The 18,385-nt window shown below is 41.7% G+C and overlaps 1 protein-coding gene and 1 long non-coding RNA gene across 4 annotated transcripts in view; one reads left to right on the top strand and one right to left on the bottom strand.

Annotated features, from left to right (window-relative positions):
- The window catches only part of LOC144898505 (uncharacterized), an 81,479-nt gene extending 72,786 nt beyond the window's left edge, over positions 1-8,693 (bottom strand). Inside the window, exons 1-3 of the long non-coding RNA XR_013627383.1 lie at positions 7,432-8,693; positions 6,681-6,787; positions 6,432-6,592 (exon numbers count right to left, since the gene is read on the bottom strand). This is a non-coding gene — a long non-coding RNA (uncharacterized LOC144898505). The remainder of the gene's footprint in view (positions 1-6,431; positions 6,593-6,680; positions 6,788-7,431) is intronic.
- ncf2 (neutrophil cytosolic factor 2) overlaps positions 1-18,385 on the top strand; it is a 198,776-nt gene that overhangs the window by 157,572 nt on the left and 22,819 nt on the right. The window lies entirely within an intron of this gene.

Below are 18,385 nucleotides of genomic sequence, written 5' to 3'. Positions count from 1 at the left end.
GTCATCAATGAAATATGAAATATCTCACCATTTAGGTCCAATTGATGTTGCCCCTCTGCCGCTTCAATTCGGTGTGTAGCCTCTGCCAAGGCTCTCTCGAGTTGGCTGATGGTGGCTTGATTTTTTTCAACCTGTTCCGCCATCAGCCGTTTGCCTCTGATACGTCTGGCAGCGAAGCCCATGAAGGTCTCGGCCAGCACGTAACTTTGTGAATACAAGTCTTCCCGGGACACGCATGGGTCCTGGCACGAGTACTGTCAAAACAGATAGATAACAATACATTATTGACAGTAATTGATGGTAACCCATGGCAACATGTTTCTTACGACAAAATGAAGTGTACACGGACATCGAAATGCACAATATCAAACATAATTTTGTTGAAATGTAGAACTATAGAAAAATAAAATATTTTCTCGCATTAGAATAATACTGATATGAACGAATAAAATCATCCAAATACTTACACACAATAATTGACATTTGGTGCGCAAAGCTTGCACCTCCGGGTTGGTGGCTGTGGGCGATTTCGCCTGAGAAGAGCTGGCCATTCTAGACACAAAAAGAGATAATAAAATGATTAGATGTTTACTTTGACTTAAACATGAATTGCATTCAATGGTCAAAATGAGGGCAAATAATAAGAAAGCACTTACCTTTCAGCTGTGTAAATCGTGAGGCGACAATGGTGGAAAAAAAACCGACCAAATGGCTTCTTATTTATAACACTCTACGATGATGTCATGGGCGTGATATTGATGGACACCTGACTGGTGGGCGTCAGTCTTCGCCGCTCCGGACATGGCACGGCGCCAAACCTTTTTTTTCAATTCTGGCTTTGGTTTGAACTGTCACACGGTGCACCCGTGACCCTTTGACGACCTGTTGCAATTTCCGAATGAAACACCTGTTCAGGATGTTGGTTGCATTACTGACATCGGACAGTTTGAAAACGGCCATTTTGTCATTGTCCATCGATATTACTGCAGCGAAGTAAGTACTTGATTCTTTTCCTTTCTAATTAATTTATGTCTCAAATTGAAGTGCATTTTACACGTGTGCAAATAATGTTTGAGCAAATGTGGGTATATTACATGTGATGTATTTCTTTTTCGGTATAGAATGGCACATCTCTCCTCTCCCGCAAAGCTGAGCGTCGTTGACGACCCAGAGGTGGCCGAAATACGGAGCCAATGCCAGCTCTTGAGTGTAAGTCATTTGTATTGTTTTTATGGTAAAAGCAATCGTAAATGTTTCTGTTGTATTGACTGATAACATTATAAAAATAAGTAACAATGTCATTTATATTGTTGTCACTTGAACGATGTGATCATTTACCATATTTGCCTATGTGTATAAGTTCTACAATGTATGAATCCTACAAAGATGTTATAAAAATGTTGTTACATTCATTAATTGCAAACAATCTACTGTTACAGAGTTAAGTATCATGCTCATGTGTTAATGTTTTCAAGTAAAGCTTGCAATTAGCTATTTAACACTGTCGTTAACGATAGCGTATATCTTTACAAAGTATTGAACATAATGTATTTTTGATTGTATTTGTGCAGTATTTATGCAGAGACCACACTCTGCCCCGGGCGGAGGTGCATCGGCAGAGCATTGAAGTAAGCCATATTATTATGGCTTACGTGTCGAAAGAGATGGAGGAGAGGAAGAAAGAGGAGGTGGAAGTCAGGCGACAAAAAGCCGAAATAGCAAAACTAAAGTTTCGTCTCGAACCAGCGTTGCAAAGAGCTGAGGTGGCCGAGGCTACAAGTGTTTTTCTTGGAGATGGTGAGAAAGTTCATGCATAAATGTAATGTATGTCATTTCTGATCTATTAATGCGGTTCAGTGTGTATCACTAAAGTAGTTTTGTTTCTAATATACAGAAAAAAGAGAATGCGGCACGCAGAGCGACCCGGAGGAGACCAGCGTTTCCCCTCAAACATAAACCCCCCCATCATTTAATCAAAATTATTGTTCATATGTTCATATGTTTGTTTATTTTTGTAAATTGTTTTTTTGTTGTTTTTTGTGTGTGAATTCGTTGATGTTATTTCAATAAATCGTTTATTACACTATTTCTGTTGTTTTTTTAATGAATGTGATATTTTTTACTCATGAACTGCACATCAATTGCTCCTTGAAAGAGTGACAGTTCCGTAGAAAAAAACACACATATATATATATCGCAAGTTACCATGTGTAATGATGTTTTAACATCACAATCTCAGCAAGTTGTAAATGAAAATGAGATGATTATTTATCATAGAACAAAACAAATCTGCTACATTTACTCTGTTTTTAACAGAATGTAATAATGGACTATCAAATAGAGAAAAAATATGAACTTGATGATGTATAATGTATATTGCTTTAGTCTTTTTCAGTACTTCAAGTCAATATATGAAACAAACAAAAACCATGTAAATAACCGCTAACATGTATTAATCTCCTTTGACAAAGATAAAATATCTATTTTATCTTTGAACAGTAGTGACTTTACAAGAGGTGTCGGGGCCTCAAAGCGTGTGTCGAGTTATTGAGTGGGCACTTCCGGGAAGCGTGGACTGAGGTTTGATTCATTGGGGGTAGGGGCCTGAATCGATGACGTCCGAAGCGTCGCTGCCCGGCTGTACCACGTGACGGATTCCGGAAAACGTTTAGAATTTGCTGCGATGTTTTCCTATCACTCGGCGATATAAACCCCTCAGGCTTAAACATTAAAATGTGGGGTTTTGTGGTGAGAGTCAGTCTGTTGAGCGTGTGGATAGTTTGTCGATTCATAGTCGACATGTATCAAAAAAGAGGAATCGCCTAAAACCCAAAATTGTTAAGAAAAAAATATTATTGAATAAAAAAATAATTATATCATTTATATTCTGTTCAGGTTACACAAGCATACATCTTTTAGTTACACAAGCACTTTCCCTGAAACCATGGCAGCCAGGTGACATAAAATCATGATGAAGCTAGCTATATTACGATACACGGCATTGATGGACAATAAAACATTCAGTATTTTATATATACTGTATATTTAATCTTACGCTTTTTATGTTAATCAAGTGGTTCTGCAATGTTTTGTAGTACATAATCATATCCAAGACCCAAAACAGATCAGCATTCAATGCGTCACACATGAAGATACAGCCGTCTGTAATTCTATCCAAGGCCAGCAGGTGGTTTCGTGTGCACATGAAGTTTCAAGAAATGAATCATTTGTCAAACCAGTTGATTGAAATGGTTCAAAGCCTCACGGGGTGTCATCTTGCCATCATTATTGGACATAGTTTGAGAAATGTCCATTTGAAGTATATAACCTCAGGGTACATCAACATCAAAATGAACATATGAGCAGTTGACAGAAATTGATGCAGCACATGGCTGAAATGCAGAAAGAATGACATTGTGATGACATTAAGACACTTTAATAAACATTAACACATGAAACTTCTATACTTAAAAATCAGTCAGAAATCAGCCAAAAACATCCATTCATTTTCTACCGCTTTGTTCTCATGGGTGCTGGAGCCTATCCCAGCTGTTTACGTGTAAGCGGCGAGGTACACCCTAGACTGGTGGCCAGCCAATCACAGGGTACATATAGATAAACAACCATTCATATTACGGGAGCCAGGCAACAACATTTCGTTGGCAAAGTCTTTGAAAGGTTTCCATAAATCCAGATCCAGCAGTACTTTCTGGAACACCATAAAACTGGATGATGGGGTCATGGGGAATCGGAGGTCTTGTGCATACGTCAGTCCCATCAGATAGTAGCAGGCTTGGCTAAGATTCCCAAGAGTGCTGTGGATGGTGCTGCACTCAATCACTATGCTATCTTTTCTTGAATGCTGGTTGATCCATTCCCGGCACCCTGCAGACATTGTATATACAGCTGTTAGTTCACGTTCAACTTGCATCTCACAAGAGAAATAGCACGTACTCTGTTCTTTTGTCGACAGCTGCTTTATGGCAGGGGTGTCAAAGTCAAGTGGATGGAGGGCCAAATAAAACATATGGCCATAAGTTGAGGGCCGGACTGTCCAATCTTCATTAAAACCAAGATTTAACCTACTGAAAACATAACAAATATATTACAATATGATTGGATAAATAAAGCAATGTTTTCTTATGACTTTGTCAGTCATTTTTAATTTCAGCAGTGTCATATTATATTCTTTCATCACTGCCACTTTCTCCACATAGAAGACACACAGGTTTTCCAGCTACCTCTGTGACATGTACTCCAACTCCAACCTTGTTTGAAAGCCCCTGTTTTCATAGTCCACCATTCATTTAGCCATTGTTGATGGGCATCTATAAAATAACTTTTGCTGTTGTGCTAATGACTGATGCAGAATGACTGCTGAATAAATTAAGCTGCCTCCCGCTATGCTCCCGCTTGCGGGTCCCTGTTGCATTGTGGGAAATGTAGTATAGTTTATCTGCGGGCCGAATTTAATAATAGATTAATATCATCGTGCGGGCCAGGTAAAACCCTCCTGCGGGCTTGATGTGGCCTGTGGGACTTGACTCTGACATATGTGTTTTATGGCATACAAAAAGCAGTTCCATCTTTGTGTGCAATTGTTGTGGAAAAATTTCTATCATCCTAAGTAGGATACGAAATTCCTGAAATAAATACATAGCTCTGGTGATTTTTATTACCTTTGCAAAACAAAGGGGTCAGACAACAAACAGTATGCATGGCGGTCTGTAGGTGTCTGGCCAAAAGTGGCCTCTTGGCGAGAACTTTGCTACTCAATAGCATGCAAATGAATTACATTACAATATAAAAGAGACATTCATGTGACTCCCCCGATGCCACCCTCATGTATGGGGGTTAGCCTACACACGCTTTTTTCTGGCACGGTTTGTCACCCCCATGCGAGATAACCTCCTAGGGTCAACCATTTGGTGGACCTCTTGATGTCCTTTGTCCTGTGAAGGTAGAGCTTTGATCAAAGAATGACTCATCTGACACTGCCCCTAACCCCAGGTTACAGGTAGCCTCCTGCTGTGCCACCATATTTGAAGGGACAGCAGGTTGTGCTCGGATGCAAATGTTGAAGCGCTACAAAAGGCCGTAAAGTAATTCACACAATGTGTAAACTATGTTATACCTGTGAAATAAAAAATTTCCATCACACAATAAAGAAAAATAACTGTAATGCAGCTGTGCATTTGAGATTACATTCGCTAAAATTTTAAAACCTTCAAAAGCATAAAAAGTACAGTAGTATACCAACCTCAAAGTCCTGGAATAGGGCACTCGTATGTTCGCAAGATCGTCAGTAAGACATGGGATGACAATGTCCCTTGTTTGCTCATGTTGGATTCCATCTGCCGGACAGAAAGTGTTTAAAGTAACAAAGAGCAACACTACACATTGAAGCAATGCTTTGATTTTCTAGAAACTTAAGTCTCAAACATTTCTATGGAATTTAAATGCGAGGGAAGTTTGTAAATGGTGATGCTAGCAAAAAAATTCAGACCTAAATTTTTGCCAGGCGCATGAATATAACAGGATATTGTGGTGCGGTGTGCAAAGGATGTGAGAGATTGAGGCACAGAAAACTAAGGAAGAAAAAACAAAAAATGTTCAAGGGGCTGTATGTAAGATTGTGGCTATTGTGGCTGGTGCTGGAGTGAAATAAAAAAATCTGTATTGCAACTAGCAGCAGGAATGAAGTGGCAGTATCTGTTGTCACAGTGATATCTATTCAGGCTTGTGTAGCTTAAGCGGGTAGGATGGACAAGTATTTAGCTTCTTACTCTCAGTCACAGTAAGTAAAAGCAGAGGTCATGTCAGTCAGGTGCTGTGCGTGTTATTATTTTACTTTCACCGCCCTGACATTGTGTCTGTGCGCTGTGCACCTGCAGAAGGCATGTTGTCACATCTGTATTTCAAATGAATATGTTTTCTTAGTCTCCGATGACAGATATATTGTGCGATATTTTGGTTACTTGATGTGAATTTTGTACATATGTACAGCTCCTTTGAGACTGGAGGAAAGGATGAGTAATAAATAGGAGGAGAGTCAGACAAGATAAATGTCAGCTGTATGATGTGAACAGAGAATGGAGAGAAATGTGAATGAGACAGTTGGAATGATGACTGTTGCAGGTAAAGTACAAATTGAATAGGTGGAGGATGGTTTTAATACCTGAAATAGAATGTTCGTTTGTGCTTGAATTCTTGTTCTGACAACATTTTTCTTTGCTGGAAACAAGGATAAAAGTTTTGGTGTTTTTTCGCCTCCATTCTGTCACCTTCCTCTCCTGAAAGAGAGATATGAAAGAAGAGACAAAGAATCAGTGACAACAAAAACAGAAGTGCATACTTAAGTATAACTGTGAAACCTACAGTAGTTGTTTACAGTCCTTAATGTGTTTAACACAAAAAATCCAAATACTCACCCGTGAGACATTAAACAAGGTAGGCCACCTGTGCTCCATGTCACTGATGCTCATTTGTATGTCGTATGTTCCTCTATGTGCAAAAGTTCTGCACATCAAGTCCTTAATGACTGGGCTGTCTCTCTTCTTTAATTGGTGATTAGTTGGTTTTGGTTCAGTTCCTGGAGGATAGCGAGGAAGAATACCACTTCACCACTGTTCCATGTTTTAAGGGAACAAGGACATCTTAAATGAAGACAGGGTACTTACAGCCACAACCATAAATACTGTGCTTGACTTGGTAATGCTTGAGAAGCTCCCCTTTTGAAGTATCCTCCAATGTGCAGCGCCTACATTGCCAGGCCACGGGCCGCCACCTTTAAAAAGGAGCATAAACAGTGTTACAATGGTTTGTTTTTAAAAGTGCTGCCTAATTTCATGTACATAGTTTTTGGATTGTGTTTTAAATCCACAGTTGTAAAGAATGAATTAAAATGCACATTCATTCATGCATTCATTTTCGATTGCTACTCCATTAGCATGCAAATGAATTACATCACAATAGAAAAGAGACATTCATGTCACTCCCCCGATGCCACCCTCATGTATAGGGGTTAGTCTACACACCCTTTCTTCTGGCACAGTTTGTCACACCCATGCGAGATAACCTCCTAGGGTTAACCATTTGGTGGGACCTCTTGATGTCCCCTGTACTGTGTAGGTAGAGCTTTGATCAAAGAATGACTCATCTCACACTACCCCCAACCCCAGGTTACAGGTAGCCTCCTGCTGTGCCACCATCTTTGAAGGGACAGCAGGTTGTGCTCGGATGCAAATGTTGAAGTGCTACAAAAGGCTGTAAAGTAATTCACACAATGTGTAAACTATGTTATACCTGTGAAATAAAAATTTTCCATCACACAATAAAGAAAAATAACTGTACTGCAGCTGTGCATTTGAGATTACATTTGCTAAAATTTTAAAACCTTCAAAAGCATAAAAAGTACAGTAGTATACCAACCTCAAAGTCCTGGAATAGGGCACTCGTATGTCCTGCAAGATAGTCAATAAGGCATCGGATGACAACGTCCCTTGTTTGCTCATGTTGGATTCCATCTGCCGGACAGAAAGTGTTTAAAGTAACAAAAAGCAACACTACACATTGAAGCAGTGCTTTGATTTACTAGAAAAACTTAAGTCTCAAACATTTATATATAATTTAAATAAGAGGGAAGTTTGTAAGTGGTGATGCTAGCAAAAAAACTCAGACCTAAAATTTTGCCAGGCGTATGAATATAACAGGATATTGTGGTGCGGTGTGCAAAGGATGTGAGAGATTGAGGCACAGAAAACTAAGGAAGAAAAAAAACAAAAACTGTTCAAGGGGCTGTATGTAAGATTGTGGCTATTGTGGCTGGTGCTGGAGTGAAATAAAAATATCTGTATTGCAACTAGCAGCAGGAATGAAGCGGCAGTATCTGTTGTCATAGTGATATCTATTCAGGCTTGTGTAGCTTAAGCAGGTAGGATGGACGAGTATTTAGCTTCTTACTCTCAGTCACAGTAACTAAAAGCAGAGGTCATGTCAGCCAGGTGCTGTGCGTGTTATTATTTTACTTTCACCGCCCTGACATTGTGTCTGTGCGCTGTGCACCTGCAGAAGGCTTGTTGTCACATCTTTATTTCAATTTAACATGTTTTCTCAGTCTCTGATGACAGACATATTGTGCGATATTTTGTTTACTTGATGTGAATTTCGTACATACGTACAGCTCCTTTGAGAAAGACTGGAGGAAAGGATGAGTAATAAATAGGAGGGAGAGTCAGACAAGATAAATGTCAGCTGTATGATGTGAACAGAGAATGGAGAGAAATGTGAATGAGACAGTTGGAATGATGACTATTGCAGGTAAAGTACAAATTGAATAGGTGGAGGATGGTTTTAATACCTGAAATAGAATGTTCGTCTGTGCTTGAATTCTTGTTCTGACAACATTTTTCTTTGCTGGAAACAAGGATAACAGTTTTGGTGTTCTTTCGCCTCCATTCTGGCACCTTCCTCTCCTGAAAGAGAGATATGAAAGAAGAGACAAAAAATCAGTGACAACAAAAAGTGAAGTGCATACTTACGTATAACTGTGAAACCTACAGTAGTTGTTTACAGTCCTTAATGTGTTTAACACAAAAAATCCAAATACTTACCTTTGAGACATTAAACAAGGTAGGCCACCTGTGCTCCATGTCACTGATGCTCATTTGTATGTCGTATGTTCCTCTATGTGCAAAAGTTCTGCACATAAAGTACTTAATGACTGGGCTGTCTCTCTTCTTTAATTGGTGATTAGTTAGTTTTGGTTCAGTTCCTGGAGGATAGCGAGGAAGAATACCACTTCACCACTGTTCCATGTTTTAAGGGAGCAAGGACATCTTAAATGAAGACAAGGTACTTACAGCCACAATCATAAATACTGTGCTTGACTTGGTAATGCTTGAGAAGCTCCTCTTGAAGTATCCTCCAATGTGCAGCGCCTACATTGCCAGGCCACGGGCCGCCACCTTTAAAAAGGAGCATAAACAGTGTTACAATGGTTTGTTTTTAAAAGTGCTGTCTAATTTCATGTACATAGTTTTTGGATTGTGTTTTAAATCCACAGTTGTAAAGAATGAATTAAAATGCACATTCATTCATGCATTCATTTTTGATTGCTAATCGATTGCTGTGAGGTAATCACTTGCCTGCCAAAAATGCACATTGACATGAATTATATCTGCAAATATAATTACAAAAAACATGCAGTAATTCATAATTAGAATTAATATTTTGTATATGAAACCATGAATAAATCATTTTAATGAATAATGTTACCCATCTATGTGTACAGTTTGCATGTTCTCCCCATGCATGCGTGGGTTTTCTCCGGGTACTCCGGTTTCCTCCCACATTCCAAAAACATGCAAATTTAATTCCAAGTAGACTCCAGCACCCCCCGCGACCTTCGTGTGGGTGAGGGGTAGAAAACGAATGCTAAATACTCTTGTATTCAATTTGTAATGAGCTCCAGAAGTACCTCGGCTGTTCCCACAAGAGCTTCCCGTCGGAGCATATCGACATCACGTCATGTTACAAAAACAAAGTAAAACTAAGCAAAACACGGCGTACACACAAAGAGAGCGCGGTTAAAAGCTTAACTTTACCGGTTCGATGGTCCGTTACCTGTTAAAGTATGTTCGCCCAACGAGCCATGTTAGCTGAGCAATTCGGTGGCTAGCAAACATAGCTAAAGTTAGCTTACGCACAACAGAATAGCGGTGACATTAAAAAAACAACACCCAGCGTATTTGAAGGAAGACGGGGTCGCTATTAGTTTAAAAATTGCAAGTGCTTTACTTACCGATGTATTGTCGTCCATATAACTTGTCGTCTTGATACCTTTGCTGGTGTTGTGTTGCCGGAAACTGCACGATAGACCTCTCATAACTCCACCCATTTGGCCGCGATGGGGCCACGTCATGACGGTCTACGTCACCAAGCTTAAGCGCCGGACTTAAGCATTTATTTATGTATGCGATTAAATGATTTTCAGAGGATTTACTAAGTTAGTAAACTATATTATCATTATATTTAATAAGGCTCTGGGTCGTTTTCTGAGTGCAGTATTTTGTACATCATTCTAATCGGTTAGATCAGTTCGACAACCATTTGTTTACGTTTTATTCTGAAGCAGTGCGTTGCAGTGTGTGGAATGCATTGGAACATTTTGCTCTTTATGGAAGTGGTTGGCTCTTAAAAGAGCCGTTGTGGTGAATCTACTGCAGATTTGCAGCGATTTCTCGGCGGAAGTTGAGATAGAGCGTCTCATTTCCCCTCTCGTTGAGATGGCAACCGTCGGCAAGCAAGTCGTGGACAGAGATGTTCGAGTGCGGGATGCGCTTCATGCCGCGTTGTCGGAGGAAGCCGCCGAGGACTCGGTTAATCCTTTTCCTCGCATTGTCCAGTCCACGTCCTGTGGGTGCCGTCTGGTAACGCCAGTTCCAACGCGGCAAGATATCAGAAAACATCACCACTGTGCCGGGTAGCAAGTGGATGATGTATTCGAGATCCGCCATCATCTTGAGGAGAAGCTGCCGGCAATTTTGGCCGCCGAAGCCAAAACTATTGCCGCCCAGGTGTATGAGCAGCAACTGTGGAGGTGTCGCTCCCGTTTGCAACTTCTGACGTAAAAAAGGCACCAGATGCTCCCACCTCCTGCCGCCTTGTCCATGCCAGGTGACTTGGCAAGGTAGGCCGAAATTGTGGTCACGGCGATATTGTCTGACGTGTCTTTCCAGCCGGGTCACAATGGAGCTGCCGACGAGCCATAACGTTGTCTTCTGAGTCCCGTTCATCGTTATGGCGATAGTTGCACTTCAGTTTTTTTATACAGTGAACACGCAATGGCATGCTTGTTTTTTCTATATACATTTTGTCAATAGCTGATCGATTGTTAGGTGAGTGAGGCACGATTGGTCAGTTTTCAAATATTGACCCGCCCAACTTTCACAATACATTCATTCAGACAATCGCTGATAGGTTGTTTTTTGAGTGACTTCCGATTGGTCAGTTATCCAAAGGCGGGAGCCTGACAAGTTGGTTTTGTGAGCTACGATTGGTCAGTTCTTCCACGGTGTGGTGCATGGGTCTATAAACACCGCTTCGCGCGATCTTATCTTCACTCTTTCTGCTCGAACGAACAGAACGAACGCTTTTCGAGAGAGAACGCTTTTTGCATTGCCAGAATCAAGACAAAGGACTCACATTCGTCTGAAACTGCAGTTTTCCATTGTGTTGGACTTCATCTGTTGACATAGAGGTGAGTTTTCTTTTAATAGACTTAGTAAATTGAAATATATTTATTTGTAAGGACAAAACGTGCTTGATGATAAAAAGACTCTAGCCCCTCTGCCGAGCGCGATCCGCGGGAATACACGTCCGGTTGGAGCTTAACTCCATTTGGTTTTTCTTCGGCTTTTTCGCCATATATGTATAATTTTATGTATTTATACGTTGTCATTAGTGCGTGTTTGGCATACACTGACGGTCGAAACTTAACTCCATATAGCTCATGTTCTATTCGGTGCTGCTGCACGTAGGCCGTTTGTTCAGGATACACGAACGGTCGGAGCTTAACGCTGTACATCGAAAATTTATATTCGTTGTTGCCGCACCTTAAACGAGCCGTTAGCGGGCAAGTATGGGAGTATTTTACACCTAAAAGTAACGATTCTGTGACCTGTGCTGAATGGAGATAGCGTATCATTTTTCGACGCAATGATTGCAATGATTAACATAGTCATTTAGCTAAAGCGCCACACGTACGTGTGCACACTCAAACGCACACCTGAATAGATTCACAAAATATGAGGGGGGCTGGTGCTACCCCCCCCCACACACACACACACACACCCCATATTGTCAGTGGCCATGCATGTGACTGTGAATGGTTGTCTATATGTGTCCTGTGGTTTTGCTGGTGACCAGGGTGTAGTCCGCCCCTTACCAGAATACAGCTGGGGTAGGTTCAGCATGCTTGCAATGCTTGTGTGGATAAGCAGTACACAAAATGTATGGATATATTCATTCATTTTCTACCGCGGCTACTGGAGTCTATCCCAGCTGTATTTGGGCGTGAGGCAGGATATATCTTGGTTGCCAGCCATATATATATATAGACAACCATTCACACTCACTCATGCTTATGGACAATATTGCATCGTCAATGGGGGGTGCACGGAGAAAACCCCCACACATGCGAGAGTGGCGACAAAAACAAGTACAAAGAGTCAAGTACAAGTTTAGCAAGGCGGTGAAAGAGGCTATAGGAGTGTAGCTCCAACAACAATTCTCAAGCCTAAAGCCCCCCACTCCATCAACGATCGAGGCCTAGCCAACGACCTGAACGACTTCTACTGCCGCTTTGAAAGACAATAGGACAGTTCAGCTACCATCCCCCTCGACACCTCCCAACAGCTTCAGTCATGTCCACCATCCCCCTTGACACCTCCCAACAGGTCCAGCTTCAGTCATCTCCACCAAGACCTGCCTTAAAGCCCCCCCCCCATCCACCTCAGTGACAACTCTTTCCATTCAGGAGAGAGGTGAAACAAACTGTTTAGGAGACAGAAACCCTGAAAAGCAGCCGTCTACATATACATATTTATACTGTTTATTCTGTATATTTAGTATTTTTCATTCTTTTTAATGTCTGCACCAACTTCACCAAAACCAATTCCTAGTATGTGTTTGATCATACCTGGCAGTAAACCTTTTTCTAATTCTGATTGTGGGAACTGACATTGATTTCATTGTTTTCTTTTAGATGCCACGAAAGAAGGGTTTCCGTATGCGACGCACACCCAAGGCTGCCCAAGCTGTTGACTGTGCAGTTGCGCCAAAAGGTAGGGATGAAGTATCTTCACTGTCACCAGTGGAGGTACCAACAGGTGGGTTACAAAAGGTGGTAAAAGGGTCATTTCATCAAGGCAATACAAGGTTTAAGTATGCAGGAACACAGTGTATGGCGATTGCCTTCTGTGCCACTGCTTTACACTGTATTAAAAATGTCTTGTTGTGGGATACTGCTGATCTTGACATGGCTGTTGTTGAAGGCGATCAGTTGTATACCACTCTTAGGGAACGTGGCGTAATTTGTCACCCATCACACTTTTTGTGTGCCACAGAATTGCCCAAACAGGAGGTGATTGCTGGACACAAATTTGAGTTTTGTGTGAAGGAAGATTATGCTTTAGGTGATGTGAATGTAGTTTCTGGCTATTATATTGAAAATGGGATTCACGTCACTCTGCATAATGCTTTACAAACAATGTTTGACAAGTACAGCACATGCATTTTTACGGTCTGTCAAAGTAGTTGTGCCATCATTTGTGATGCTGGTAAGTATTGTGTGGTGGATTCACACTCGCGCAGCTGTAATGGCATGGTGTGCAGTGATGGAACCAGTGTTGTTCTGTCTTTTGGTAGTCTCGATGATCTTTCTAAACACATTAGCAATTTGGCTGCAGGGTTTGGTGGAACAGAGAAACTTTTTGAGTTAGCTGGTATTGTTGTGACTGTTGTGGCTGATAGAAAACGTCACTTGGAGGTCACTGATGTTTCCAAAAAGTTAAAAATGGCTGACATTTCTAGTACATGTGCATCTGATGTCGAAGTAGTCAGTGTTGTTACCACACAGCATGCCTTTTGTCCAATGCTTCAAAATGACTCCCAAGATGTGTGCCAACTTTTGAATATAGATAGTGAAGTTAAAACTGTGCCTGTCAATTTGCGTGTTGGACCCTTGGGAGCTCCTTGTAAAAAGGAGAGCATTGTTGCTGACGGCAACTGTTTTTTCCGTGCCATATCACAAGCGGTGAGTGGCACACAGAAAAATCACAGGAGAATTAGACTCCATGTGGTTAAACATATGGAAAAGCACTGTAAAGATTACGAGAAGCTTCTCAGGAGTGAGTACAGTTGTTTGGCAGAATATATTAGTGTTTCCAAAATTAAATATGTCAATAGCTGGGCAACTGAGGTGGAAATTCAGGCTGCAGCCGATAGCTTAGGAATAAATATCTTTACTTTTTACTCTGGTCGTTGGTTGAGATATAGTTCAACGTCAGAATCCAGTCGCGGGATTTATTTGGACAACTCGAGTGGTAATCACTACGAGTGTGTGACATGTGTCAATGAGGGCCTGTTAGGAAATTGCTTTGGCATTTGTCGAAGTGGTACACTTGATAGCAGTCAGCATGATACCAGGTCTCACAAGCATTTGGACAATGAAGGAATTTGTGAAGATATTGGTTCAAATGATGTGAATAGGGCTGTTGAACCAAGCAAAGAAGAACGCCAGTCCATGATTACATGTGTAAGCCCATCCAAATATATTCAAAAGAAGAAGGCCCTGGCCCAAAGATCCAAATATGTAGCAGAAATGTTGGAAAGGGAGAAGAAAATAACATTGAGTGTAAAAAAATACAAAGAGGAAGCTGTCTTTAGGCAGAGAATGAAGTCAAGGAGTGTAACAAAATATAGAAGTGATGTAGTGCATCAAAACATAGTTAAAACATCTAGCATCACAAAGTATAGAAGGGACAGCTTGCATCGGGACAGAGTCAAGACACGTAGCATCCAAAAGTATAAAAGTGACAGCTTGCATCGGGACAGACTCAAGGCACATAGCATCACAAAGTATAGAAGGGACAGCTTGCACCAGGACAGAGTCAAGACACGTAGCGTCCAGAAGTATAAAAGTGACAGCTTGCACAGGGACAGAGTCAAGACACGTAGCATCCAAAAGTATAAAAGTGACAGCTTGCACAGGGACAGAGTCAAGACACGTAGCATCCAAAAGTATAAAAGTGACAGCTTGCACAGAGACAGAGTCAAGGCGCAGAGCATCAAAAAATATAAAATAGATACAAGGCACCGGGCCATTGTAAAACTTGCTAGTATTAAGAAATATCACAGTAGTTTAGAACATAAAATGAGTGTCATTGCAGATGTGAAGACACAAAGGCATGCTGCAAAGTTGCGAGAGGAAGAATTTGATGTTGTTGTAGAGAAATTTTTAGAGAAAGTTAAGAATGGGCCCCAGTTTGTCTGCTGTGTGTGCCATAGGTTGATGTTTAAACATCAGGTCCTGCAGTGTCACAGAGAGCATTACAGCAAAAGTGCAAGTGCTTCTCTTGTGAACACGTGCATTAGTGAGGATTATTTACACAAATGTAGTGCAGAGTGCACGGTGCCTTGTTTGTTGGTGGAGTCTGGTAGAGGGCAGCTGTGGATTTGCTACACTTGCCATTACAAGATAAGCAAAGGGGAATTCCCACCTGAATGTGTTGCAAATAATTTGAGTGTAGACCCGATTCCTCCTGAGCTAGCTTGCTTAAACAGCTTAGAGCAGCATTTAATTGCACTAAATATCCCCTTCATGAAAATGCTTGCTTTGCCTAAAGGGGGGCAAAATGGTGTCCATGGGCCTGTGACTTGTGTTCCGGCCAATGTAGTTGAAACGACAAATTTGTTGCCACGGTCCAATATGGAAGGCTCTATGCTCCGTGTCAAGCTTAAAAGAAAGTTAACTTACAAAGGACACTACGAGTACCATTTTGTTGACAGCATGCACATTCGAGAAGCCTTGAGATATTTAAAAGAGTCAAATGTGCATTATGAAGATATAGAGTACAACGAGGAGTGGGTCAATGACTTTTGTAGGGAACCTGATGCCTCTCAGGTGGAGGACAGTGTTCCTGCAGTAGATGTCACACCGCCTCTAGATGTAGAAGATGAACAGCTCCATGATAGACAGCAACACTGCATGTTTCAGGACACATGTTTAATGCCAGTAGACATTGGTCAGGAAGCGCTAGATCAGTATTACGACAATATATTGAATGTGGCTCCGGCAGAAGGCAATAATCCTGTGAGGTTGCTTTCTGACCATTCAAATGAAGCTAGATGTTTCCCAGTGTTGTTTCCACGCGGCCGTTTCACGTTTCATGACACTCGACAATATAGGCTGACGGCGTCTCGATATTTCAATAATCGTATCATGCATGCTGATAAGCGGTTTGGGCAGAATGTGGAATACATATTCTATGCTCAGTATTTGTGTGAACTTCTGCAGGTGGTGTCGAGCATTTCCATTGCCTTACGCAAAGGAATTGCTGGTTTGGTGGCAAAAATGGCCAAAGATTTGTTGACCAACGATGAGTCGTTAAAGACATTGTTGGAATGTGACCAGGGCTATCGTTTTCTGAAGCCCATCAGAGGCACTCCAGCCTTTTGGCAGAGTACGCAGCGCGATATTTTGGCTTGTGTGCGTCAGCTTGGTGTTCCCACGTGGTTTTGCTCTTTTTCGTCTGCTGATTTACGGTGGCAAAACTTGTTAGACTGTGTTTTGAGGCAAGAGGGTAGAACGCAAACGGCTGCAGAGTTGGAGTGGGCGGACAGGTGTGATTTGTTGAGACGGAATCCAGTGACTGCTGCACGGATGTTTGATTTCCGGTGGCATGTCTTTCTAAGAGAGGTGATAATGTCTTCGAGCCAACCGATTGGCAAAGTTGTCGACTATTTTTACCGGGTGGAATTTCAGCAGCGTGGTTCCCCGCATGTACATTGTTTGTTCTGGGTCGAGAATGCCCCACGTATTGATGTGAACTCAGATGAAGAAGTCACAAAGTTTATTGATAGATATGTTACTTGTGAATTGCAGACACAGGATGAAGGATTGACAGAGACAGTGTCTTCCGTCCAGCAGCATTCTAAGAGACACTCTAAAACGTGCAAGAAGAAAAACACAGTGTGTCGTTTCGGTTTTCCCAAACCCGTGTCAGGACGAACATTTATTAGCCATCAGTTAGACGGACAGGGACAAAAAACATGCACTTGTCAGGTTAGCCAATCAACCGGTGTTAAAACATGCACATGTCCTAAAGCGTCCCAAAATGCCGCAAACATGAAAGCAGAAGAGGCGTCGGAAATCATAAAATCCATTAAAACAGCCCTGGCTGACGAGAACCACGCATATCAAAGTGTGGAACATTTGTTCCATAGTCTCGGTATAACCCAAAATACTTTTGAGGCCGCACACCGCCGCTTGGGTCGTCGTACGGAAGTGATAGTGAAGCGTCAAATCAATGAGGTTTGGATCAATCCATACAGCAAACCTCTGCTTAAATGCTGGAATGCTAATATGGACATCCAGTATGTCGTTGATGCGTATGCGTGCGTAGTTTACATAATCTCGTATATTTCTAAAGCTGAGAGGGAGATTGGATTGCTGCTGAGTAATGCCCAGAAAGAAGCATCCAAACAGGCAAACGTCAGTGCCAAAGAGGCCTTAAAAAGCCTTGGCAGTGTGTACTTGCACAATAGAGACGTGTGTGCACAAGAGGCCGTTTACCGGGTGACAAATATGCATCTTAAAGAATGCTCGCGCAAAGTAGTTTTTGTTCCAACAGGGGACAATGTGGTCAAAATGAGTTTGCCTTTGAGTGTTTTGCGTCAAAAAGCTTCATCCGCCGAATTAACAACGGAAGACATGTGGATGACCAGCATTGTCGACCGTTATAAAAACAGACCAAACGACGACACGTTTAATGACATGTGCTTGGCACAATTTGCTTCGGAATACCGCATCATTACCAAAAACGAAAGGTCGGCATCCAAAATTGAACTTAAAAACAACTACGGACATGTGACAAAACGTACACGGACCAAACCTGCCGTAGTACGCTCTGCGCGCTTTTCAGAAACCAAAAACCCAGAGTTGTATTATCGTAGCCTTTTGCAGTTGTATCTGCCATACCGGGTGGATTTGCAGTTAAGACCTGCCAACTGCCCAACATTTGAAGAGTTTTATGACAATGGTGCGGTCCGATTAAATGATGGGTCGATGCATTCAGTTCGATCCATAGTGGAAACAAATAAACAACATTTCGACAACGACGGGGATGAACTGGACAGCATCCAAAGATCTATTGATCACAGCGGTGTTGCTGAGGATGCATGGTGTCTGCTGTGTCCAGAACAAGAATTGGAAAGGCTACAATGCGAAGAAGAACGCCGGAAAAAACAGCAGTTGGTCGAAGAAGAGGCAGAAGTAATACCTGACTTGGCAAATGAAAATAGAACCGCTTTAAACTTACAAAAGCAAAAGTCAATGAGTCGAAATGATGGCTTGGCATTGATCCGCTCCCTAAATAATACTCAAATGGACATTTTTTACAAAATTCGACAGTGGTGCCTTGATAAAATAGGTGGGAGAAAACCCGAGCCATTGCACTTATTCATCACAGGCGGTGCCGGGACAGGAAAAAGCCACCTAATTAAAGCCATCCAATATGAGGCTACCAGGTTGTTGTCAACAACGTGTCGGCAACCGGACAATATTTCTGTCTGTCTAGCTGCACCAACAGGGATTGCTGCTTAC

Source organism: Doryrhamphus excisus, linkage group LG5, assembly GCF_037039965.1.
Source record: "Doryrhamphus excisus strain RoL-2023G ecotype Guam linkage group LG5, RoL_Dexc_Guam_v1.1, whole genome shotgun sequence".
In the NCBI taxonomy this organism is placed as follows: domain Eukaryota; kingdom Metazoa; phylum Chordata; class Actinopteri; order Syngnathiformes; family Syngnathidae; genus Doryrhamphus; species Doryrhamphus excisus.
Note: the sequence above shows the minus strand (reverse complement) of the source record. Positions and strands in the feature narration are given on the sequence as shown.